This window comes from Pan paniscus, chromosome 2, assembly GCF_029289425.2.
Source record: "Pan paniscus chromosome 2, NHGRI_mPanPan1-v2.0_pri, whole genome shotgun sequence".
NCBI classification, from domain to species: domain Eukaryota; kingdom Metazoa; phylum Chordata; class Mammalia; order Primates; family Hominidae; genus Pan; species Pan paniscus.
In genome coordinates, this window is record NC_085926.1 from 92,159,375 (window position 1) to 92,184,778 (window position 25,404).

General features: G+C 38.8%; 1 long non-coding RNA gene across 9 annotated transcripts in view; it reads left to right on the plus strand.

Moving 5' to 3' along the window:
- The window catches only part of LOC117979712 (uncharacterized), a 63,758-nt gene that overhangs the window by 24,474 nt on the left and 13,880 nt on the right, over positions 1-25,404 (plus strand). For 6 of the 9 annotated variants that reach the window (XR_008624778.1, XR_008624779.1, XR_004670625.2 and 3 more), the window contains 2 exons: positions 581-679; positions 1,557-1,683. This is a non-coding gene — a long non-coding RNA (uncharacterized LOC117979712). Of the gene's footprint in view, positions 1-580; positions 680-1,556; positions 1,684-11,165; positions 11,214-25,404 lie in introns of all 9 variants that reach the window. The other 3 variants (XR_004670621.2, XR_008624783.1, XR_008624781.1) reach the window with 3 other exon arrangements.

The following is a 25,404-nucleotide window of genomic DNA, read 5'->3' on the forward strand; positions in this document are numbered from 1 at the left end:
GTCTCAAACTCCTGACCTTGTGATCCTCCTGCCTCAGCCTCCCAAAGTGCTGGGATTACAAGTGTGAGCCACCACACCCAACTGTCTTCTGCTTTCCTAAGAGGCTGTGTTCCTTAAATGTGTGACAAAATGCAATGTGAAAATTTAAAACAATCCATTTATTCATTTAATGAGAGAACTAGATATTTTACAAAATCTGAAATTTTACCTGACTACTCAATAATCTATTGCTAATATTTCACACATGTTCTTATGTTCTTTAATGTTATTCTTTTCCTTCATAGTCTTTTTTTTTTTTTTTTAGCCAGGGTTATGTCAAATCAATATCTTTTGTAATACCACCACCTGTGCTGTTGCTGCTACTCTTACTACTACTATTTTATCTCCAACTTTCCCCACAACTATTTGAATAGCTTCCCAACATAATGTCAGTTTTGCGGTGTGCTATCAATTTCACCTTTTGAAAGAAACATCTCCCTGCTTCCATGTAGATAGGTCAATCTCTAGGCCTGATGCACAATCCCTGTCTTGAGATCTCTGTTCTCCATTATCCTGAGGATTCTCTTTGTTTCTCTTTCAGACTGGATCCTATTTTCTCCTTTAGCTTCCTTTTTTTCAGTTTATTCCTCATTTTGGTGGAACACAAGTTATAGCAGCAACCCGAAAAGGTTGCAGAGAGGTAAACTTTTCAAGGCTTTGCATGTTTGAAACTCTTAATTATACCATCATTTTTAATTGTTAGTTTGGCTGTGTCTAGAATTTGAAGCTGGTAACAATGCCTCTTGGTAATTCTGATCACAATGCTCCCCTCTCTTCTGACTTCCTTTTTAGTGTTGAGAAATCCAATGTCATTCTAATTCTTGATCATTGTATGAAATAGGATATTTTGCCCTTAAAGCTTTTAAAGTTTTGTTGTTCCCAGTGATCTTAAACATCATGTAATGTATCTTTGTATAAGTCTATTTTATCTACTATGTCAGACCTTGGGTGAAATCTTTTAATCTGGCAACTCATATTTTTCAGTTCTCTGAATTTGCTCTGAATTATTTATTTGATTTTTCTGTCTCTTTTTTTTTCCCTCTTGTATTTTTCTTTCTGGAACTCTTATTATCTGAATGTTGAACTCTATGGATGTACTTGTTATTTTATTGTATCTCTGTCCTATTTTCTATCCCTTTGTCTTTTTGCTATACTTTCTGCCAAGTTTTATTAATTTTATCTTCCAGCTCTTACACTGATTATTTAGTAACTGCTATTATATTTTAAAATTTTCCAAGAGCTGTTTTTTCCTCTGGATGGTCTTTTTCTTCTTTCTTTTTTTAAAAGTGCAGCACATGCTTTTTTACAACAGTGTGGCACATATATAGGTTTTTTTGGTTGTTGTTGTTAAAATAGAGTTGCTGATGAAAAGTGACCACTCAGTTTGGGGGCACATTTTCAAGCTCCCCTTGCCTTGCAAGTGGAAATTGAACAGGAATAATGTGTACATATTTTTCTAGACCAAAGCATTAGGATCTAGGTATGCCTCCTTTACCATTCCTTTCATTGTTTGTCAGATGAACAGATTGAACTATAAGGACCAAAGAGATGGAGAAGTCATACAATGGAGGAAACCTGGGACTCTGAACAACTATGTGGAACAGAGCACCCACCCCATTTCAGTCCTAACTGAACTTTACACAGGTGAGAAATAAATACGTCTGTTGTTAAGCCACTGAAATGCCCAGTTGTTTCTAACAATTAGTACTACCTTAATTAATACAAATATCACTACTTGATTTGTTGATGCAATATCATTTTTCCTCTGAGAATATTAATTCTATCTTTAAATTTTCTTTTCTTCTTCCAGTATAGATTTATTTTCCTTCAGGTTTCTGTTCTAGATATTTACTCTGGCAACTGTCTATCGTTTAGAGGTTGGCCTCAAGTGTCTTTACTAGCCATTCATATTTGAGAAGAGTACAACAAAAAAATTATCTTTGGAAGCTTTGTGCATATGTGGGATGTCTGTGAACAGTGGGCTTCAGAGTAATTTGACTGGTGTGTTTCCTTGGAAAAATCCTTTAAGAGAGCATTTTTAAAACTTTTCTCTTGGATTTGCAGATTTGCCCAAGAGAGGTGTTTTTGTGTCCTGGTTGGAGGGGGTAGACCTCAGAACCGGTATTCTGGGAGTCAGGTGGGGGAAGAACCCTGGGGGCTCTCAACTTGCATATGAATTACTTCTCCTGGTTGTGTTATGGCACCTCTGCCTGCCACTGTGCCTGGCTCTCCTTCGGTGGGTAAAAACCTGTTTTACTCTCTTTAAGTAAGCAGTTAGTCTTCTGCCAGAACGAGACAACAGTAGTTGTCTGGCTTCATAAAGTTGGTGAGAAGCCAGAAGGTCTAATTTTTTCTTTTAAAATGACTTCCAAAGAATCCTGCTGTTTTAGTCATCATTTCCCCACCCCAGTTTTTCTAGAGGTGCCCGGTCTACTAAATCATGAGTCTCTGGGGGCTTCTGTCACATGTATCAGGGAACTGCTCAGCTTTTCCTACTGCTGGCTGCGAATCCAGCTTTCTCACATTTGCCAAGTAATTTACCACTCATCCAGCTGCTTCCTAGCTTCCAAAGCTGTGTCGCTTTTGTCTCTTTTCCAACACTGTTTGTCTATGTGAGTTTATGCCTTTATTAAAAAAATACAGTTTATTGGGTTTTCAGAAGACAGCAACGACCCTTTAAATACTTTCAATTTACCATTTTTTATCTGGAAACTTTAACAATTTTAAAACTAAAATCAACTCAATTTTATACATTCAAAAATAGCAGGATATCCAGTATCTTCTAAATCTTTTCTCTCTTCCAATTATTTAACTGCTCCAGGGGATAACATAGTATAAGGTGCAAATCTTGCTCACGATGACCTCACCGGGAGAGAAAAAGAGAATTGACTGATTCACTAGTGGGACTTATTTTTCCACTGCCATGGTTTCTGTAGCTGCTGCCCAGTGTCACTTTTGTACATCTGTTTGGCAGAGTTCACTGCAGTATTTATGAATTTGCTGGTCCAGATCTTTGTACAGGTTCCTTTGCACAGGTGGAGGTTAATCTCACTCCTTCAGTGAAGGATGGTCCAAGTTTTCCCTTAGAATTGCATCTTTTTAGTTCATGCTCATATGCTCAGCTGTTCTTTCCAGAGTGTGACCCAGTTGGCTCGAAAGAGCATCCAACTTCAGCTACATGTTGTGTGAGAAATAAGCCTCACCATATAACCTCTTAGATAGTTGTAATCAAGTCTGGGTCATCAATTCAGATTCCCTGGTCCTTAACCATAAGTGCTTCTTAGAGGATCCTAGAATCTTTTTCTGCCAAAAATCTTTAGTGATTGGAAGACTTGATGCTGCCTGAAAACTTCTAGTTTCTGACATAGAGGGGAAGGCAGAAATTTGCTTCACATAGAAGATATGAGATTTGGAAGGTGAAAGAAACGCAGAAATCCATCATTGCTCCTCTTGGCAGCAGTGGTCAGAAATGTGGGCTTCAAGTGATGTCGGATTTTGCAGGGGCTTCCAGATATGGCCCTGGGAATGATCCACCTCAGTGCTAGAGGCAGCTCTGATTGTTGTCAGTGTCTTCCTGTGGTTACTGCAAATTTCTGAATGTTTGAGAGGTAATGGCCATCACTGATAGCAAGAGTCTGTATTTCCGGACCTCTATTCCTCCAGCATGTCTGATAGTTTGATAAGCAAGAATTAATACTGTTTGTATTAATTCTCCTTCCGCTTGAAATACTAGAGTGATCAAATACTAATTGCTAATGCACTTATCTTCTACTAATAAATAAGCTCATCTGCTAGAAGGGTATTTGAGGGACATCTTTACCAAGTCATAAAAATATATTGTTATACATTCCTCTCAAAGCTTTGAGTGCCTGTTTGCTTACACTGAGATCATGGTAACTTTCAAATGGAAGCTCCTTTTCGGGGTATGGTTGTGGGCTGGAAGTTGAGCTCCACTGAATCAAGCATCCTCCTCCACAAAGAAGTGTGGGGGAAATCCAAAAGTCAAATGTAAATTATTTGAGGACAATTTTTCTTCTCCAAAAGGACCATGAAATATGGTTTAAAAAATCAAATTCTGTAAATAAATGAAAAAAGAAAACATTTGATATTTTATCTGGAAATCAGAGTTGTAGTGGTAGGCACTATTTAAATAGTATAACAACCAGAACTGAGGTTCAGTGTATCCCAGCCTATCTAATTTTAAATTATTATTGTCCACACTTTCATCCTATGAAAACACTAGAAAACAGTTTTTGGCCTCCTTCCCTCCAAGGAAGCTTGGTGATTAAATTTCTCTACCCGTTATGAAAAACAACTCTCTTTAACATTAAGTATGCTAACAAATTTCTTAGTGACTCAGCCATTATTTTCAATTCTGCTTATTTCCATCTCACTGGAAGTTTAGACTAAAAGTCTATGAAAGAAGAAAATGCATAATTCTAAGAACATAACTTTGTCACATCAAGTCTCTTTGACATATGCATAAATTTGTAAATTCACTATATATTGAAAGATATCCATCAAGGTCAGATAATTTAACCTTTCAGAATATTCTTTTCAAAGCTGTTTAAAGTATGATTTATTTCTTATTATTTTAATGGAACCTGTTGGTAGATTGTGAAACAATCCTCTGATTGGCCCACATAGATTCTGACCTCAAATCATTAAAAGGTTATTTTATAAAGGCTCATGCAAAGGCCAGTTGTTTGGAACTTGTACAATATTTTCCCATAGAAGTATAATTTATTTTATGTGGTATTTATCTTCCACCTACTCTAGAAAAAAGATTAGAAGAAGCTTATATAATTAAGTGTAAAGTGAAATAATAAAACTTTAAAATTGGAAGGAGCAGAGGCATAGATGTCTCTGAAGACCCAAGCGTTTTTTTGTGTGTTTGTTTTTTGTTTGTTTGTTTATAAAAGGGAGCTAGGTCAGTATAAGTAAAAGAGAAATCAGTATCACATAGATCTATGTTCTAATCTTTCTGCTAGAAAAAAAGCTACTTGTGTGAACTTGACCAAGCTTCTGAATCTCAGTTTTCACATCTATTAAATGGTTATAAACTGTAACTAGTTTGGCCAGTGAATATGTTCCCTGACAAGTCCTTAACAGAAGATTTCTCCCTGAGACCTCCTTCGCTATTCCCTCTGGGATCTCTGGCTGGATAGAAACGAGGGTGATTCTGAAAAGTTCTGCCTGCAGAGCAGCAATCTCTCTACTTCTATTTTTGTTGGACTAGCAGGACCAGTTGCCCAGCCTCTGCCTGTGCTGGCGCTGAGCTCTTCTGTTGTGCTGACCTCCAGGCCACCCGTAGACCTCTGCCATGCTGCTGTCAACCTCCCATACCCCACTGACTCTTACTAATCTCTTCAACTAGCCACTGGCCAGGAAATCTTCAGTTGACATTTTAATTGTAAAGCTGTTACATCGCTAGTGATACTGACTACCTCTTAATATTGCACCTTCTCTTTTCCAGAGGACAGAACTTTTAGAAGGTTAAAGTTAAGGGATGATCAACCCTAGCAGGATCTTCACCTGGAACTGCTAGTTCCTCTGCAATTCCCCACTCTGCTGCTCCATCTGTACCACTCTTCACTTACAGTAGGTTTTTCTCTGGATTCCAGGAGTTCTCTCTATTCTAATACAACTTTGGGGAAGTTTCAGGCCTCAGACAAGATAGTACTTCCATTGCAACACAAGTTCAAATTCACTCCCATCAATCCCTGGATCCCAACCAAGAGCAGGAATGGAGCTGAGTAACTATTTCAAATTCCGCCAATAAGACTTTACACAGAGCAGACCACCAGGGGGCAGTGTTGCCTTACCTCGCATTCCAGCCTAACATGGGGAATGGAGCCCCAAATCTTTCGTTGCATTCAAGTTTAGATAAGCTGTGAAGCCTAAATGAGATAATATAATAGCTGCAACTGTTGTTTCTTAGATGCTTTCTAGGGGACAAGTATTTTGTCTATTATTTCATTTAATTTTAATGTGTCTCAGATAACGTTTGTGGGTTTTTCTACACGTTGAGATTTAGATGACATTGCTTCCATGACTCTTCCCTGCAAGTGCTGTTCATTTCTCTGAGTTAAATGTTCATGGTTTCTTCTGCCCATGGCTCCTGAAATTGTACATCATGCCTCTGTTTGCACACATCAATTAGTTTTTAAAATAAGTTTCCATGGGAAATCCATTCCATTCATACTAAGTCCTTCAGGAAATTCACAAGAAGGGATCAAGTTATCTTTTTATGTCCCTCTGAGCTCTTTATTCTGCTTTTAACCTCTTCCGCAGAACCAAATTCCTCCCCTTCTAACTCATAACAAGCCAATGAATCTGTTAGTTGTTTTAGCTTCTTCTTCACCCGAGTTACTTATTCTCAAACAATGGGAAAGAGAAATTTGAAAGTGCAGTCTTGGTGAGCTCTTTGTCAATGAAATGTTTATAATTTAGGAAATTTGAGCATATGCAAAAAGGCTCTTATACTAATCAGAATTTCATAGGGTTGTTCTCCAGCAGTTACATGTGGAGTGGGTTAATTATGAACTAGTGCCTAAAAAAGTTTAGCACACCAAGAAGATATCAGAAATATCTCAAATGAATATTAATGTTTGGAAATGTCTATGTAATTGAAATCAATTTAAATGTAGAAATAATTTGAAGAATGCTAATGCAATGGCAGAGTCCCACAGATAAATATGTGAAAACACATTAGGATTTCTCTGAGGCTATGGCAGAAACCTGCATTGCGATCAGACTGTGGGATACACAGATTTGATTCTGTTTTTTTCTGATTTAAGTCTACTTTTTTGGGTTTTCTTATTTGCATCATTAGTCACAAGATTTTCGTATAGGGGCAAAGAAATTTTACTTCTCCCCTCTGAAGGTTTGAGTCTGTTGAAAAGAACTGACAATAGACAAATTAATAGGAGAAAAGGCATCCACATGTATTAACACTCATAAACATGAGAGTCATACAAAATATGAGACACAAAGAAGGGCCAGATGGTTGAGGCTTAGATACCCCTCTTCATAGGGGAGAGGGAAATGGGGGATGCAGGGAATTGTGAGGAATAGTAAATGATTTTCAGGGGAAATGAATAGGCTCAAAGAGCAGACAGTCATTTGTAAATGATTCTTTTAGGAAACTGAATGGGACTAGTCAGTTAGAGGAAGGTGAGAGGCTGAACTGTGTCATCAACAAAGGTTATCTTATACAAATAAAGTCTTTTATGTTATATCTCAGGGCTGCCCTCAGAAGAAGAGATAAAATGTCTACCTGGGTGTGGTAGAGATTTTTAATCTCTTCTTTTCTGATTAATTCTTCCTGTTTATTTAGCGACATTTCTATGCAGGGGATTAAGATAATTGCATTTCTTTTGAAAAGAAGTTTCCTTATTCAGATAAATAAATTCCAGAGAATACCCCTTCCTGCGCTTGAAGGGGAGAAAGAAAAGAAGGTTAACAAGTCCTTGGTTCTGAGGCAGCTTCTGAGGTCTTCCCATTTCTTTTAATTCAAAGTGCTCAACATAGCACAGCACGATACTTTGGGGTATTGTTTTCTGAGATCCAACATTTGGCTTTGTTGATTTTTCTGGGATGCGATACTTTTATTTTTATTTTAGCTTTGTTTAAGTTGAGTGACATACCTCAACTTTGGTTTTGGTATGGGAGTTTTTGTTTGGTTTTGGTTTGGGAGTCATAGATAAACTTCAATTTTAAAGAGATTAATAATTAAAAAATAAGTTGGCCTAAAAAATACTTCATGATTTCAGTTATATGAGGTCTCTAAACTAATCAAGTTCATAGAAGCAGAGAGCAGAAAGGGTGGTTGAAAGGGGCTGGGGAGAAGAGAAAAGGGAAGTTGTGGTTGAATGAGTGTAAGTCTCATTTATGCAAGATGAATAAGTTCTACAGATAAATGAACTGTATTGTGCACTTAAAAAACTTGTTAAGAGGGTAGATATCACGTTAAATGTTCTTGCCATGAGATAAAAACAAAAGCAAAGAAGCATGAGGAAACTTTTGGAGGTGATACATATGCTTATTACCTTCATTGTGGTGACAGTTTCATGGGTCTATACTCATAGAATTGTATACATTACATATATGCCGCTTTTTACATATCAGTTATACCTCAATAAAGCTGTTAAAGATATGTATGGCTAAAAAAATAAGTTGTTACGTTTTCTTACAGAACTGCTACAAAAGTAATGTGGAAAGGGCAGAGAAAGCATGACTATTCCCGTTTTAGAGTCGAAGAACCAAGGCTCAGAAGCATTAAGTACATTGATCCAGGCCTCCGTATGCTCCTTTACAGTGGTATTGTGTTTAGCCATTTTCAAAATGATTTAGTTACAGTAGGCAGATAGCTAGACAGAAACAAAAAGGGGGAGCCCCTTAGAAAAGGGAGATCTGGAAAAACCAAAATGCCAAAGACCACCCGAACTTACATACTAGATATGAGCAGAGAGAAGGGGAAATATCTAAGCGGAAAGGAATACCCGTAAAGATGCCCAGAAGTCATGCACTCTGCACTTAACCTGTTAGAATGTAATGAGCTGCCTGCTGATAAGGAGAAGAGAGTAGAGGGAAAATTCCTAAGAGATGCCAGGGGCAATTCCTATCCAACACTGGGCCCACACATGTGCACCAACTAATAGTAAGAGAGGGTCCCACAGGCCTTGGGAGGGAACCAGGAAGGGCAAAAGGATAGGACTTAAGGCAAGATTGGGAAAGCTAAACAAAGGAAAAAAGTGGAGACTTAAGACAAAGGCGAGAACTTCAAGAAAAATCTGACATCATAAAAACCCAATGCAGAATTCTCAGGCTGCTGCTGGCTCACTCCCTTTCAGCCTGCTCTTCCTCATCTTTCAGAGTGTACTCTTTCTCTCTATAAACAATCTACTACCTATTTTCTTTCAATAAATTCTCTTTTTTTAATTTAGCTTCATCAGTCACTTGGCAGGATTCTGCAAGTAAGACTAAGAACTGAAGATTCTCGCACTTCTTGGTAACAATTTTAGATACATTATCTCATTTGAGACAAACTTCTACATTCTTTCTATGCAATGAATTATCAAATTTTATCTCTTTTTCCTCATGTGCTTTTCTACCTGTCAAAGTTTTTTCATTCCTCAGGACTCATAGTATATCCTGCTTTTTCTAACTTCCCACCAAAGGGGATCCACTCCACGTTGAGCCTCTAGTAGCCCTTAATTGTATCAGTCAGATGATCCTTGCTACATGTTTCCTTCACTGCACTGTGTTCTGTATCTGATTTATTGATACTTCTTGGTGAAAAATCTGAGAGATTAGTAATCTTTATATACTTACAAAGGCTACCACAATGTTTTGCCTATAGTAGTTATTTAAGAAATGCCTACTGAAATAAATGAGAAAGATATTTCCCTTTTCTTTCCATCATCTGTCACCATTAAGCCTGTCCTTTCTGCTCACACTTTAGCTACTTGTCAATGTTACTCCTCTGCCTCAGCCAAATTGGTGACACAATGAACACTCTGAAGTTTAAAAACAAGCAAATAAAAACAAAAATGACCCCCATAGCTTTGTTTAGATGAATTTCTTGTCTTGAGATTCTCTTAGAAGTTTTCCACAGCTCTTCTGATCTAATTTATCTTTCTCTTCTTCAATTTCTTATGTTTAGAGCTTGCATATCTATTTCTGTTTTCTGATTTTTCATGGGCAGTTGGAGGTCAAGTCAAAAATGATATCTAACTTCCGGGCTGATTATGCAAACTGAATAATATGATTGTAGAATGCTGCATTATTATTTGTTGTTTTTAAAAGTGTCTCCCAGAGTATCTAGCATAGAACTACACAAATGCTAGAAACAAGCAAACTAACAACAACAACAAAAAAACTACAAATCTCCGCCACCCCCAAAACTTGTTGAATAGATTCACATCACTCCTTTCCTGGTGAGTCCGACTTTCAAGATTACATTATTCTCCACAGATATCTTCTTTTATATGTTCCTCCATCTTATCACATTACAAAGCAGTTTTCATTCATTGTTCGGAATATTTAACACAGCAGTTTACTGACTTTGGTTTTATTTCCTGATCAAATTGAAACCCTGTGGACTATAAATTGGGTTGTAAATATGATATTATTAAGTTTCCTATTCCAAAAATTACATTATTCTCATGTCTTATATATATTAGATATTTCAACAATTCTAGCTGTCTTCTGAGAGATTGCTACTGTATATAATCTGAGAAATTTACTTTGTAATTCTTAATAAAAATCAGGAAAATGAATGGACTTTTCCATGTTCTAATATGGTCTTAGTATGATAGAGTTTAATATCAACTTTCCTTATGGAAATGAAACACTGCATTACTTTTCGACATAGAGTGTTTCTATGGTCAGGGGGAGGGCACTGGTTTTGTGTAATACTCTCTGCTTGAATTTTCTTTCTGAGTTTATGTATTCAGTGCCTTCCACTCTGTCTGACACATAGTAAGTTCCCATTAAATCCTTGTGGAATAAGTAAAAGGCTATGTAGACGAAAGCTTTCATGTGTGCACTCATTTTCTGTTTATTCTGCTTGGTTCTCTGATTCATGAGTTTGACATGAACATGTAGGGAAAAGAATATACAAACATTTTTTAGCAAGATTTGTGGAACATTGATTTTATAAGAAATTATAGGAGTTACTAAAACAAACAAACAGGGTGAAAAGGTTCATGGGAAAAAAGAAATAGGCCAGGTGCGGGGGCTCACGCCTGTAATCCCAGCACTTTGGGAGGCTGAGGTGGGTGGATCTCTTGAGATCAGAAGTTTGAGACCAGTCTGGCCAACATGGTGAAACCCCGTCTCTACTAAAAATACAAAAATTAGCTGGGCATGGTGTTGTACACCTGTAATCCCAGCTGCTCGGGAGGCTGAGGCAGGAGAATCACTTGAACCTGGGAGGTGGAGGTTGCAGTGAGCAGAGATCACGCCACTGCACTCCAGCTTGGGTGACAGAGTGAGACTCCGTCTCAAAAAAAGAAAAGAAAAGGAAGAAAAAAGCAAATAAGAAATAGTATGACAAATGCCAACTTAAAATTAAACTTTTCTCTCTTTGTCTCTCTCTCTCTTTTTTTTTTTTTTTCCAGCAGGGCTTCTTGTGGCTCTAACAGCCTAATCGACATAAGTCTTCTCTGGTATAGTATGCACTATTATCCAAATTTACCTAACCCAAGTATTAATAGGACTCTTGGCTTTAAGTGACAAAAACACAACTCGAAATGACTTGACTTAAAAATGAAATTCACCTACTTACATGACTGAAATATCCAGGGGTAGCCTGGCTTCAGGCATGCATAGTTACATAGAAGTGCTCAAATGGGGCATCAAGACAAAATTTCAGCTGGACAGGAGAAATAAGTTCAATTGATCTTTGGACAACATGGTAACTATAGTTAATAATAATGTATTATATGCTTCTAAATCACCAAGAGAGTAGATTTTAAGTGTTCTCACCACAAAATATGATTAAGCATGTGAAGTAACACATATTTCAATCAGCTCGATTTAGCCATAACACAATGTATATATATTTTAAAACTGTTATGCATCATAAATATATAATATTTTTATTTGTCAGTTTAAAAAATAAATGCAAATGGGTCATTAGGGGATCAATGTTGTCACCTTTCCTCTGGAGTGAGTTTATTATCAAATAGAACTTTACAGTGAGGAGACAAGGATGGCCACTGCCACTTTAGTCTTATATCAAACAAGTTTATCAACTACAGCTCAAGGACAGCAGTTCTTTCCTGATAGTACAGAAAAATTCCACTTGTATATAAACTCTTCCAAAAAAGAATCTTTTTTTTTGTTTGTTTTGCTTCCAAATATATTTGCAGCTGCTAGAACAGTCCCTATTTGTGGTTGGTGTTCAATAAATTGAGTCTCATTTACTTAGCCTGAGCTTGAACCAACTGCTGTGCACAGGAGGATGGAATGCTCCAAATAGCTAGACTAGACCATGTTTCTAGTTATAGAGTTAAGAAGAAAAGAGGTTTGACCCACCTGAACCACATGAATTGAGAGTGGAAGAGAGAAAGGAAAAGAAAGAAATGGAAAGGAAGGAAATAAGAAAGGAAGGAAGGAAATAAGACAGGAAGGAAGAAAAGAAAGAAAAAGAGAGAAAATCCAATAAAGAAACGTGTGCTAATATGCTAATAGATTTTTCTTTCCTTATTTTGCCAATGGTTTTCTGGGTATCTATAACATGAAAAGATAATACATCTTAGTGCCAGGGTTTGAATTTGATTTGACTCTCTTACAAGCTAATAAGTTATCCTGTTAGTATTTCATGGATGTTGGCAGAAGACATGAGACTCCTTTGTCAGAGACAAAAGACTTTAATACTTATGACACAGCAAGCAGCATGACTATCAGTATGCTTGCATCAGTTCTCCTTGCTTCAAGTCCCATGTGCTAGGGGACAGATGGATGCCTCACATGCAGTGGGTTCGCATCTCATCGGAGGAACAATAACTTGGGCAATTCAATACTTTTATAGCAAGTAGTAAGCAAGCCTGCCTTTTGTCTGGAGAGAGGTGTTACCTCATTTCTCAAGGTTGCTCAGTGAAACACAGCCCTCATAAAAGGCCGAGTGTAAGGAACAGTCATGGTCTTTCATTCCTGGCCCACCCAGCAGGATGTATAGAAGCATAAGAGATACATGAAAGACTGTCTCTCAACACTTAGCTTGAAAATATTATTTTAATTCAATTTCATCCAGGCAAGCAGGTGAAAAGAAAATTTTGGAGTTTGCAGGGCTTTGTAGCATTTCTGAAGCCATGTCACATAAGCAATTGCCTTCTTATACCAGGTGCATATATTAAAATTTCAGAAAAAGTGTGGGGGCAGTGGGGTTTGTGGGGAAAAAGGAGACAATATCTTTACCTTTTATGATTGCAGAACATAATTTCTTCGCTATGAAGAATACGATAAATGGGATTATTTGAGCTTTCAGGGAGAATACTTAGCTATGCTTTCTTCTAGTACATTTTATTTCCAATTACTGAGAAATTGCTCAACATGCCCTGTGAAGAGTCTTTATGAAAATGAAGAGGCCGAAAGGTCTTCAGTGGGCCTTGTTCTAAATGTGGCCTCTCTGGTCATTTGGCAGCTTATCAAAAGCCACATTAATCCTCATAAATAGTGCTTGATTGTCAAAAGACAGCCCCCTTGTTTTAGCATTGCAGATTGAGCCACACTTATTATTTTTCTTGACTTCTGGTGCACAGGCGGCATGATTACCAAGTGATCTTATGTAAACAAAAGGCTGTTTTGTGCCGATAAATGGATTCCCACTGTTGCCCCAGTCCCTAGGAGTCTGCATTAAAAACAAGTTGAGATGCAAAACAGAACACAGCATTTATTTTAACAGCAGGCACTTATCATTGGTGACATTACCTGATATGGCTGATAATCTGAAGCATGAAGACTTTTGAGCAAAATTTGGTTCATAAAGACATACAAGGAGATAAACCATGGCTACTAATAGAAATTGCAAACAATCCTTTGAATAGAACAATCTTACCTACATTCATCAGCCAACTCTCTCCTCCCACTGAAATGAGACAAGGTAAATTCACAACTCCCGTTAATACTAATAGCAGCTTCAGAAGTAAATTCCTTGTTTCTCCACAGGAGAGGACGACTGCCCCCTCTTGTTTCAATATGTCACAAACCTGTGTCAGTCTGAGTTAATTGGTGGGAATTTGGAATACAAGCAATTTGAAACTAATCCTTTAAAATGGTGGCCAGCACAGTTCTTGGTGACAGCAGCTACTGGCTAAAAAGCAATGCCATTTCTCCTTGGAGTGTTAATTCTGATCGATTGACAGTAAGTCTTCACTGTTCCTGGGCCAGGCTGATTTGCTTGTGCCCATTTCTTTTTCTGACACTCGCCTGTCAGGACACACCTGGGTGAAGTTGGAAGAAAGGCTGCGGGTCAGGCTATCACATTAGTTTTATTGTTTTATAATAAAATTCACCTCGACAACATAAAAAGTAAATGTAGCCACTCCTCTACTTTGTGATGTTGGCCAAGTAGCTTAAGATCTTGCACCCCAATTTCATCATCTATAACATTATCTTTTCTAATAATCCATTCACAGTGTTTTTCCTGAAGGCTATATGAGATATTGTAATTACAACAATAAAGAGCAGAATTAATGAGCATGTACGGGCTTCTAGTCAATTTTATTGAGAGACAATTGTTAGGAAGAAGCTGAACCTCCAGGAACTTGATGTCTTCTAGCAAGTTCAGGTTGCCTGAAGAAAATTACTCTTCATGATAATGGAGAGAGGGATTTGGATCCAGAGGATTGAGGGAGGGGAAAGAGATGTTGAACCCAGTGGTTGGAGAATGGTAAGAGATGGGGCCTTCTAAGCTGACAGAGACGTAGGAAAAGGGAAATGGCTGAAAGAGGTTATCATGTGATGCATAGGTGCAGGCGACAGATGCACTAAATTCTACACTGTTCACAAGGCATTTGAATAAGTGAGTGGTCTAGAGAATACAAAGCCTTGATGCTGGGTATTGCAATTAGTTTGGTTCAAGAGGATGCAAGATTCTAATTGTTATAGGATGTTTATATTGAAATTTTTGGCTGTGGCGCCCAGAGAGAAAAAACATAGAAAATTCCTAGTGAGATGCCAGAGAAAATGCAGACATTCAAAAGGCATGATTGCATGTAGGAAGGCTCTAAGCTCGTGAGAAGTAAGTGAAAGGAAGAAGTGGAACAAAGAAAGAGGACAAGGATGTGGAAGATTCCTTCTGTGGAGAGGATCTTTTAGGACAAAGTTGTGCTGTGAGCCCTCTCCTATCTTATTACTCCTGAGGAGGACTACAGATGGTAGTGGTTCCCTCAGCTTGAGGCCTGGTGAGGAGGCGGCACCACAAACCAGCCAGAACCTGACATGCATTCTTTATGTCATGGTTGTGACTGATTGGGGCTGGTGTCATGGTTGGTAAAGGAATTTCCTGAAACAGCAGTGAGTTAAAGCAAGTTTATTAGAGAGAAAATACATTGCAAGGGGGCAAATGGGCAGCACAGCAGAGAAGGAGGTGTCCTCCAGGAGGCAGGGGCTGGAGGGAAGTTTTGTAGGATCATGTTGGAGGGGCTACCTGCAGAGTGAGGTATTTGGGAACAGGGTATTGTGCAAGCAGATTGTTTGTGGTTAACTGTCTCTCAGAACAATTGTTCTCCCCCACCTGGGGCCCCTCCCTCATTGTTGCTAACTTATCATCAGGACTCCACACTTTACAGGTGGGATATACTTTGCACTGGTGCCTGGGTAGTCAGTGTGGTCTGTAGCAGAGCAGAGAGTGAGCTTGTGCTCACTGACAGCTGGATTTGGGAAGTAAAAACATCCCAATGACACTGGGGCAAGAAATGTGTGAACATTTTCCAGGGCCAAGGTCTGGAAGGAGAGACTTGGCCTGGAACTGTTTCAAAGGCTGCCCTAGAGAACCCTGAGGTGATAACAACAGGAGGCAGCCAAATGCCTAGGCAAACAGGAGTGGGTCCCTGGTGAAATCCTACCTTTGAGGCAAAAATAGCCTGAAGGCTGAAAGACCAGACTGCTGATTCCTGAAATTCCGTGACCCAGAGTGAGAACTTCTGTTCCTGTTTGACTGCCCTTTCCTGACTGATTCTTTCTGAATACTGCCTTTTAACCAATCAAATGTTGCCTTTTCCAATACCTGACCCTTCCCCATTCTGAGCCTATAAAAGCCCTGGACTCAGCCATATTAGGGGGACTTTCCTGCCTTTGGGTAGGAGGACCATACCTGAGTCCCCTCTCTGCTGAAAGCTGTTTAATCACTCAATAAAACTCCCTGCCTTGCTCACTCTTTGATTGTCAGCGCATCCTCATTCTTCTTGGGTGCAGGACAAGAACTTGGGAAGCAGTGCATGAGCCGATTCGGCCTGGATGGGTCACCTTCTGCAACAGGTAGTGTGGCCGTGTGAGGCCCAGGTGGGGCATCACCAGCTGGAGGTCCCTAGCTTGCAAAGTGACCAAGAAGACAATCCTGCCTCACAGGGAGGGTAAGCACATTCCCATGGTGAGAAATTGTGAGCGAGTAGACTTCCAGAGAAGCAGAGACTTAGAGAACAGCCACCAGGCAAAGAAGGGACACTGCCCTGATCACTGGGGCTTTGGTCAGGCAGGTTCAGGGTGTTGGGATGCTGGGGTGGAGGGAGACACCAAAAGGAGCCAAAAAATTACCCAGGACAAAGAGTTGGCTTTCCACATTTGCCAGGCTTAGAGTGCGCAAAGCCAGCTTAAGTCAGTGACAGGTAACAGCCAATTAAGAACCTTCTAATCTTATTTCCAGCTAGTAGCCTATGCATGAACAGTTTGCAAGTGGGGCAGGACATGAGTGGAAGGAAAGAGCAGAGCCTGGCAACACCCACTTCTCAGAAGGCAGACAGCCCACCACAGCACCAGACTTTAATGAGAGAACACTGGAGAGCTCTTATATTGAACTGAGATTAATGGCTTGGCCTGGATACCTTTAATATTTGTATGGAGAATGTGTTTTGTGTATATGTGTATAATCTTAGAATAAGTAGAAAAGCCGTGAGGCCAGCAGTGGTTCTCAAAGCCTGATTTCTGGGGTAGCAGCAGCAGCAATACCTGGAAACACATTAGAAATGCAAATTCTCAGGTGCCACCCAGACCTCCCATATCAGAAACTCCAGGGGTGGAGCCCTGCAAGCCCTCCAAGTTCTTCTGCTGTGTAGGAAAAGTTTGAGAACCAAACTCTGAGCTAGAGAAGAGAAAGCTCCAGTTTTATAGGTGCTTCTGCTGTCCTGCTAGTGATAAGCTATAGGAAAAATATAGAGAAATGCAATCTACACTTCATGATATAATCACTTGAGGGTTACAGGAAGAATTAAAGCAATAGTTTTTCATGATATATTTTGGCTCTCAAACATGTTTCTCTAACAGAACATCTGCTTGGATTTTCTGGGTGGCCTGAAAATCAAGCTGGGGTGGTCTGATCACCACTTAGCTTGGCAGGATGTGCAACTGTACTGAAACTGGGAGCTCAAAGTAGAGGAGAAGCCTCCCATACCTGCTACGACCATTACTTGATGGGTTCCTTAAACTGATGTTGGACATTTAGGCATGAACAGGTTAACCACAAGCAATATCCTAGTGAGGTAAAGACAGCCTGCTATTTTAATATCTCCATCTTGTACAGGGAACAAAACTTAAGTAAAGACAATTTTAAGAATAGAATCTAAATACTTTTGTGAATTAGAAAAAATAAGGACTAGCTGCTGTTAGTATGTTAAAAAGTATGAATAAGTGAGGAACAGATTTTCAAGCCTGAACACTGTGCCAACCCCATGTCGTTTGCTAAATAAAAATACATGGTGCGTCTCAGAGGTATTACCAGGTGACGTGAATTGTAACGTTTGTAGAAATGTGAAAACCAAAACCAAACAATCCTAAACTCTTAAAAAATGAGGTCTAGTGTAATATTAAAATGACTTAGAAGTAAGTGTCAATTCATAAGTAAAGTCTCTCAGAACAATAACAAATTTATTCAAAAGTACTAGTATTTTAAAGAATACTTTGAATATAAACAACATGTGGTAACCATAATATGACAAGTTTTGCATACTGTTCATATGTTCTCTTACAGTATACTCATCTTAGGAATTTGGTATCCAACTTCATAGTTATTAATTTGTTTCAACTTTTTTAGAAAATCTGAGTTTTAAGGGGTTTGTTTTATTCTTCAAATACGATTTTCTTTCAGAGGTACAATGTTTTAAATTGTCCCATTGGATCAGTGTGTGTGTAGAGAAGGAAAGTTTAACAAAGGGATATCACTAATTTGCACAAAACTTCTCTGTGAAATATGAGTTTTAGAAATCATTGTCTTCTTGTTTCCATTTATTGTGTTCCTTCTTTCTAGTGAGGTTGTAAACTCCATTTTGAATTTTCCCTGTTATTTAATGTGGTGCAGTAAACACAGTAAAGGCTCAATAAATGTTGATGTAATGGCTGGATAAGATAGAAAAGAAAAACAGTTTTTTTTTCGCCAATGCCATCATCTGCCTATTGAAGTTTTTCTTGTCAGACCTTCAGCAAATGATTAAATTAATTTGAATCAGATTGAATTAGGCTAGAAATAGCCCAATATCTGAAACAATTTCACCAGGAACAATCAGTATAAGAGTAATTAGAAAGCAGCAGTTGTTAATAATGCCCCCATTTTTTTTTTCTTTTACGATAATGACAGGGACTCACTATGTTGCCCAGGCTGAGCTCAAAATCCTGGCCATATGTGATCCTCCCACCTTGGCCTCCCAAAGTGCTGTGATTATATGTGTGAGCCACCACACTTGGCCTGCCCACACTTTTTTTTTTTTTTTTTTTAACAGCAAAGCCCTTTTCTTTCTGAGCAGTGATTTTGAAAATTACTAAAATTCTTATGTAAAAAATTTCTAAAACAAAAATTTCCATAAGAATATCATCAAAATATTATTCTTTGCACTGTATACCATTCCTCTATCAATTAGGTATCCAGTCATATATTTTGGATTTGAATTTATCTTATGGGAGCTGGATGGTACATATATTGGCAACACAATCTTCCAGATCTAGTTAACTTCTTAAATGCAGTTGGCTTCACAGTGCTTCAGTCAGGAAAAAAATGAATAATGTCATCCCCTGGGAATGTAAGGAAAGAGTCCTATTGAGGATATTGGTGGAGCTGTTCGGCTTCTTCAGAGGAAAGACTCTATACCCGTTGTGGTGGCTGCTTTTCTCCAAGCTTGTGATTTGAGAGGTTGACCTAGCAACAATCTGAATAGCAAAGCATGTTTTTTCTTGGTGCCCATTTTCCTGCAAAAGCATATTTTTGATTGGACTGCAGTCGAAAGCATAATTAAATGTTACAGAGACTCTCAGAACTTTAAACCATTCTCTTTTTCCCTTTTAATTTGACAACACAAACAAGTCTAATGTTTCATTTTTCTGGCTCCAGATGTCCATTGTGAATATAAATGATGAGCCAGTAGAGCTGATGCTTCCACAGAACTGATATTCAGAGTAAAAATGAATCGCTGCACATCCTGCAGGTGCCTCTGCTGAGGGAATCTTTTCACTCCGAAGACATTTAAGAGATAGAATATGCAGCTGGTCAAAGAAAGCCTTTAGGCTATTTCAAAGTTTCTATACAAAATAAAATGCCTCATAAAGTTTGCTTGAAAGTGAAATTTTATAAAATACGGTTATATACACTCCTTCATTTTTATTCCAATAATTCCAAGCTTTCTTTTTAAGGCTGAAAATACTATTTTTAAGAATCAAATAAACACCAATATTTGGAGTTCTGATAGAGAGAGGAACTTCACATTTGGCTTGCATTTGGCACTTAATTTGGAGGTTGTATTCAAGTTAACAACAACAACAGCAAAAATACAATGATTCTTCTATATTGTCAATAATTACTGCTCGCAGCTTGATTATTTTGCAATTATCAAGATATCGGATGCCACACATATGTGCCAAAGCCTTTCAAAGGACATCTAATGAGAACCATAGATGAAGATGGTATTGATGTCTGACTGGGGAGAGAGCTGTTCATGTACTTAGCCTATGAACTACAACTCACCATCTAATTTTCTCAATCAATGTCTGAGACTTGAAAGAATCTATGGAAGAATCTAGATCATCTACTGAAGTACTTATGACTTCAGAATTTAGAGTCAGAAAACATATCCTGAGCATGTTCCCTCTCCTGCTTCTCAGAAGCCCTGAACCATTAGACTGCATGAGTCTGCCCACTTTCTCCTGTGATGATTCAACTGGGTTCCTCTTCCCTCAAAGATCCCTGCATTCTAAAACAATTTTTCTGCCTTCCTAACACTCTGCTAAAAAACCGATTCTTTTAGCACAGCTGACCACAGCAAGAAGAAAGCAAGCAGATGGAGTTAATTCATACTAAGATGAAAAAGTCTGCTAGCCTCCACAGGGTATTTGCCTCATAAAAAAGATTGCTTGAGAAGTTAAGTTTATCTCTAACTTGCAGAACCTAAGAAATGAAGTAAAGCTTCTCAACTGTGGGGAAGAAATGTGATCTCCTGTATTTTTTGGTCAGTATTTGGGTTATAAGACATGAGAAAAGAGATACACAAAGTCATCTCATGCTGACCAAAACAAAAACAAAACAAAACAAAAAACAATGTAGATTGAACTATGATTGAATGATTAATGCATCAAAGGAAAAAAGTATCAATCAGACAGACATTGGTCATTCACTCTTGGCCATATTGAAAAGGGTATAGAGGCACACTTTGGAAAAGTCTATCTTAACATAGTTCAGAGAAGAGAGTCTTAGATTACAGTAAACTGGCAAGAAGATGCTATATGAAGACATCTATTTTACATTACATGTTTCATTCATTTAATTAATGTTCGGTTCTGTTTCTAAGCTTTTTAAGCAAACTTCTGGTTATTATTTCATTCTCAGTTAGTTCTGTCTACAGAGAAGTATGCTTGTCACATGGGCTTGAAGAATTTGAGACCCATACTAGCTATCTTTTAACTAGCTTTTTTTTTTTTCTTTTAACAGTCAGGGTAGGATCAGAGAAGCAGAACCACTAAGATTTTTTTATACAGATTGTACCTTATGCAATCATGGGAGATGGTTAATCAGCCTCTGCAAGGCTGTTGCCTTTGCATCTTTTCTGGAGCTTAAAGTCTGCAGGACTTTCAAGAAAAGAAGACAGATTTGGAGTGGGGAGAGAAAGGAAAACTGTAACCCATTGGCTCAAGCTGCAGTCCAAGAGGATGGATTGAAACCCTGGTCTCACTCTGCCTCCAACTTCAATGGTGCTGGTGGCCTGCAGGAGAAATTGATGCCCTTTGTCATAGAGCTTAACACACACATGGGCCAAGAAGACAGAGAACCTGAAGGACAACTGAGGTTAGGTTGGAGCAGCTGCAGGGCTAGGTGTTGCCCCATGTTAATCCAGTGTCAGCTGAGGTGTCAATGAGCATGGGTTGGAAGAGTGCCTGGTGCCCCTGTACCAGCCTGAGGATGAAAACAATATGGCCACTGCTTCAGTCTAACTTGCAAAACTTATGCAAAAGGGCTCTCCTGAACCACTGGGAAGTTAATTATGGGAAATGTAGTTCTAAGTTAGCTAAATTGCTATGGTTCAAATCCTTTGCATAAAAAACACATTGCTATCCAACGTGTTATCCAATTCTGGATTTATAAATTCCTTTTATAAGCTTGCTAATAAGAATTTAGCCCTGAAAGATGGATTTACTCTTGATGTCCTGACAAAATAAGGGACGTGGCTGAGGGCCAGAGCCTGGAGAGAAGTTTATCTTACAAAGCTAATGAGTGACACCCTGTCTGTGTGCTCTCTTATCCCACAGCCTACTTCATCCCCTTGGGCATTGCCCAAGCAATCTCTCATCATTCTTCTAGCATTGGCCTGGTAATACTCTCTTTCTTTTAGAATTTCAATGCTTGGAATGTCTCAAATTGCCACCTCAGAGGTTACCATGGGCAGTGATTTTTCTTTTTCTTTCTGGTGTCCAGAAGCAGAAAGTGAAAATAACAGTTTTTCTGTCTCTACCTTTCCATTGTGCTCTGCTAATTATCAAAACAGTTCTTCCATCATTTACCCTTATACTTCTTTTTCTATCAAACTTCTATAGTAAGCCAAATATCCAAAAATTGTGTACAGATATAGCTGTAGAAACACTTTGCTAGATATATTGACATGGTGATCTTACTAGTGTCACGCAGCACTCTCTCAATCTCATATGAGGACATTGGTTTCATCTTCTAAAGCTTCTAGACTTGGTACTCTTGTAAGAAAATTCAGGTTTAACCTAAATGTAATAGGTTGAACTTGATTGTACTGACAGGTTGATATTATACCCCATTCAGTGATTTCAAGCAGAGCATGGGATCAGGTGGAAGAGGGAAAAGAGTGTTGAACCAATACTAATCCCTCATTACCTCTTACAAATCCTCTTTTCTGGAACTAGATTATTTAGAAAAAATGTGAATAACAATGTATTAGGCTAGAAATTCTTCCACATTCTCCAGCTTTCTTCCTCTTGTGGTCTTCAGTAAGCTATTAAACTTAACAAAATGCTAGAAGGAAAATACTAGTAAAACAGCTTACTTTTAAAAGGATGAATTGCATTGATGTAGGAGTTATTTTTCCCTTGTACGCAATGATTTTGGCCCATAATTGCCCAAAATTTCTGAAGCTTCATTATCTTGTCAAATGTAGTCTACTTCAGCATTACCTGACACCTCAGGTGTTCTAACACCAGAGTGTCAATGACGTCGGGTGAAGGACCATTGCCAGGGAAGATAACTTGAAGTATTGGTGAGAAGCAGGTGTCAGGAAGAGGAATGAGCAGTCCATAAGCTAGACACAGCTGCTGGAGAAAGAACTCCAGCTCTTGCAAGTGTGTAAGAGATGTGCAAAGAGAGAAGGCAGGGCAAGGCAATTAGGTGGAAGCCCCAATGCAAAGGGCCAAAGATGACTTTTATTCTGAGCTGCCCCTTTGCTTTAGCCAGGAAAAGCTAAAGCTTACTGATTAACGCAGAAACTTCTCCAGGGTGGCTAGACTGGAGCATGTGGGTGGAATTAAATAGGAGATTTCTGGGCAAAATGAAAGTGGGGAGGAAAAATGAAAGGACAGCTGTTGATAGGAAACTATAATACTAACATAGACTCAGACTTCTGGAAAGAGGAGTTAGAAGAATGCAGTGTGAATCAATCAGTGACAACTACCAAATCAGGTAAAGGTGCTTCCATTTTTTCCAAATTTTTATGTAGCATTGACGGTCTCTTTAAGGACCCGCCTCCCCTTCCCACCTAGCCTCAGGTTTCTGGGAGTTGGCATCAGGACAGCCAAATCATAAAGAATGGGATCTGGGGGAGAGCAAATCATTGAAAAGCTTGCTTGCTTATTAGGCAATAAATTATGTCCTGGGATTGATGCCAGGGTGGTTTTGGAAGGGCCAATACATATTGACCTCTGAAAAAATGGATTTATTATTGAACATCTTTGTATGAAATCTTAACTAATGATGGCCATGTCACAGCACCGTGGTTAGGCAGCTCCTGTGCACAGTTGCAACAAGGTTGGGAGGTTGGATTCTGCTGACATCTGTCTGGCAGAGACACCGCTGTTTGGAACCTCCTGCTAATCAGAAGCTTGTCCAGACCATTTCTTGCTATAGTAGATCATCCTCTACTGAATTGTAATGCAGACTGGGGGGAAAGCTGCTGAAATGTAAAAGGCACTGTCAAATGTAGTGGCAGTTGTCTACCCTGTGAGTGTTTCTAAAACTGAATATGAATTTTTGAATCAAATATTGTGTTGCAATCAGAGAGATAACTGTTGAGTTGAATGGGAAATGTGCCTCTGTTCCTGGTAAATAGGCACAGACCAAGAATATTTACCTTACTCTGTTAAAAAAAAAAAGAAGATTAAATGGTAACTATCTGTATTTGATAAAATGTTTAATTAGTGCCTATGATTAGGTGAGTTAGAAAAACCCCAAGCAAGTGGTTACATAAAGGCAAAACCCATTAGTTAAAAATGAATTGGTCAATATTAATAAATATCTGTAGAAGATATTTATTAACAATAAATATCTCATTTAATTAACAACATTTTGACAGAGATATGATCTCTTCATTTTACAAAAGAGGAAAAGCAGAACCATCTCATGAACACAGTGACTGTCTCGTGAACACAGTGGTTCTCAACCGTAGGTGATTTTGTCCTCCAGGAGACATTTGCAGTGTTTGGACACATGTCTGGTTGTCATAGCTGGAGAAGGGGGTGCTACTTGCATTTGGTGGGTAGAGGTCAGGGATGCTGCTAAACACACACAGCCCCCACAACAATAAATTACCCAGACCAAAATGTCAATATTGCCAAAGGTGAAAACCCTTACAGTAGGGTAGCACTATCACATGGTAGTAACAGGACTAGAACGCAGATTGTGTGGTCCTCAAATGTGCTTATTACAATATGTCACACTTCTCTCCCTACATCAGGCTTTAGAACAGGAAAAGCATTTGCAGCAACAGGAAAACATTAGTTTTATGTTTTATTTTTTTGATTTCCTATGCCATCTAGTGCAGAAAATGTTGAAACTTGCTGTGAAATCTGGGGAGCCAGCACATCCCGTGGGGTATACAAAGGGGATATGTATAGAAGTCTATGAAAGGTGGCCAGGCGAGGTGGCTCACGCCTGTAATCCCAGCAATTTGGGAGGCCGAGATGGGTGGATCACCTGAGGTCAGGAGTCCGAGACCAGCTTGGCCAACATGGTGAAACCCCATCTCTATCAAAAATATAAAAAATTAGCCAGGCATGGAGACAGGTGCCTGTAATCCCAGCTACTCAGGAGGCTGAGGCAGGAGAATCGCTTGAACCCGGGAGGCAGAGGTTGCAATGAGCTGAGATAGCACAACCGCACTACAGCTTGAGCGACAGAGCGAGACTCCATCTCCTAGATAAATAAGAATCTATGAAAAGCGCCTGCCTCTGTGTCTTCTAGTGGGCCCAGATTTGCTGCTGGCCAGCAGGTCCACCTGATGGGAAAGTGAACTCGATGTGAGCAGGGAGAGCAAGCTGGAACCATCAGCACATGCATTTCTGCCTCTCACCTCATCCAACCAAGACGACCCTCAGAGAGTTAATGACTGCTGCTTCACCCCACCTTCCATGTCTCCGACAAATTCTGCTTTGGACCATCTCTAATCAACATCATACAGGGAAAAAGCAACTTGAATATCATATAGTTTACTTATTTAATATGTTGTCAGATATTGTGTTACAGAAAATAGGCACCTCCCAGGTGAGAAATCTGCCTGGATATTGATTGATATTTATTCAATCATAAGTCCAAACCATTGAGAATAGTGACTGGCACAACAGTATGTGCCCCATAACTATTAGTTGAAAAAAAAAGGAAGAAAAAAAAAGAAGGAATTTAGAAAGGAAGAATTGAGTAAGAAGATATATTTGTTTCTCTAAATCCTAAAATTCAGGACCTTTGGAAATTGCCTTAACTTTGCAAATGTACTGGAAGTGCATTTTTGTGCATAGAAAACACAGTAGATTGCATTTTAATAACTTGAGGAAATTCCATCTGCTTTCAGATGTTTCTGTTTTTATGCAGAGACTAATGGTAAATTCAGTGGAACTCACTTTGACATTAATGAGGACTTGCAATATGTCAAGCATTGAGCTGGATTTGTAGATATTTAAAAGTGTAAAAGCATCTTTCAAATTAGAGTTGTTCTT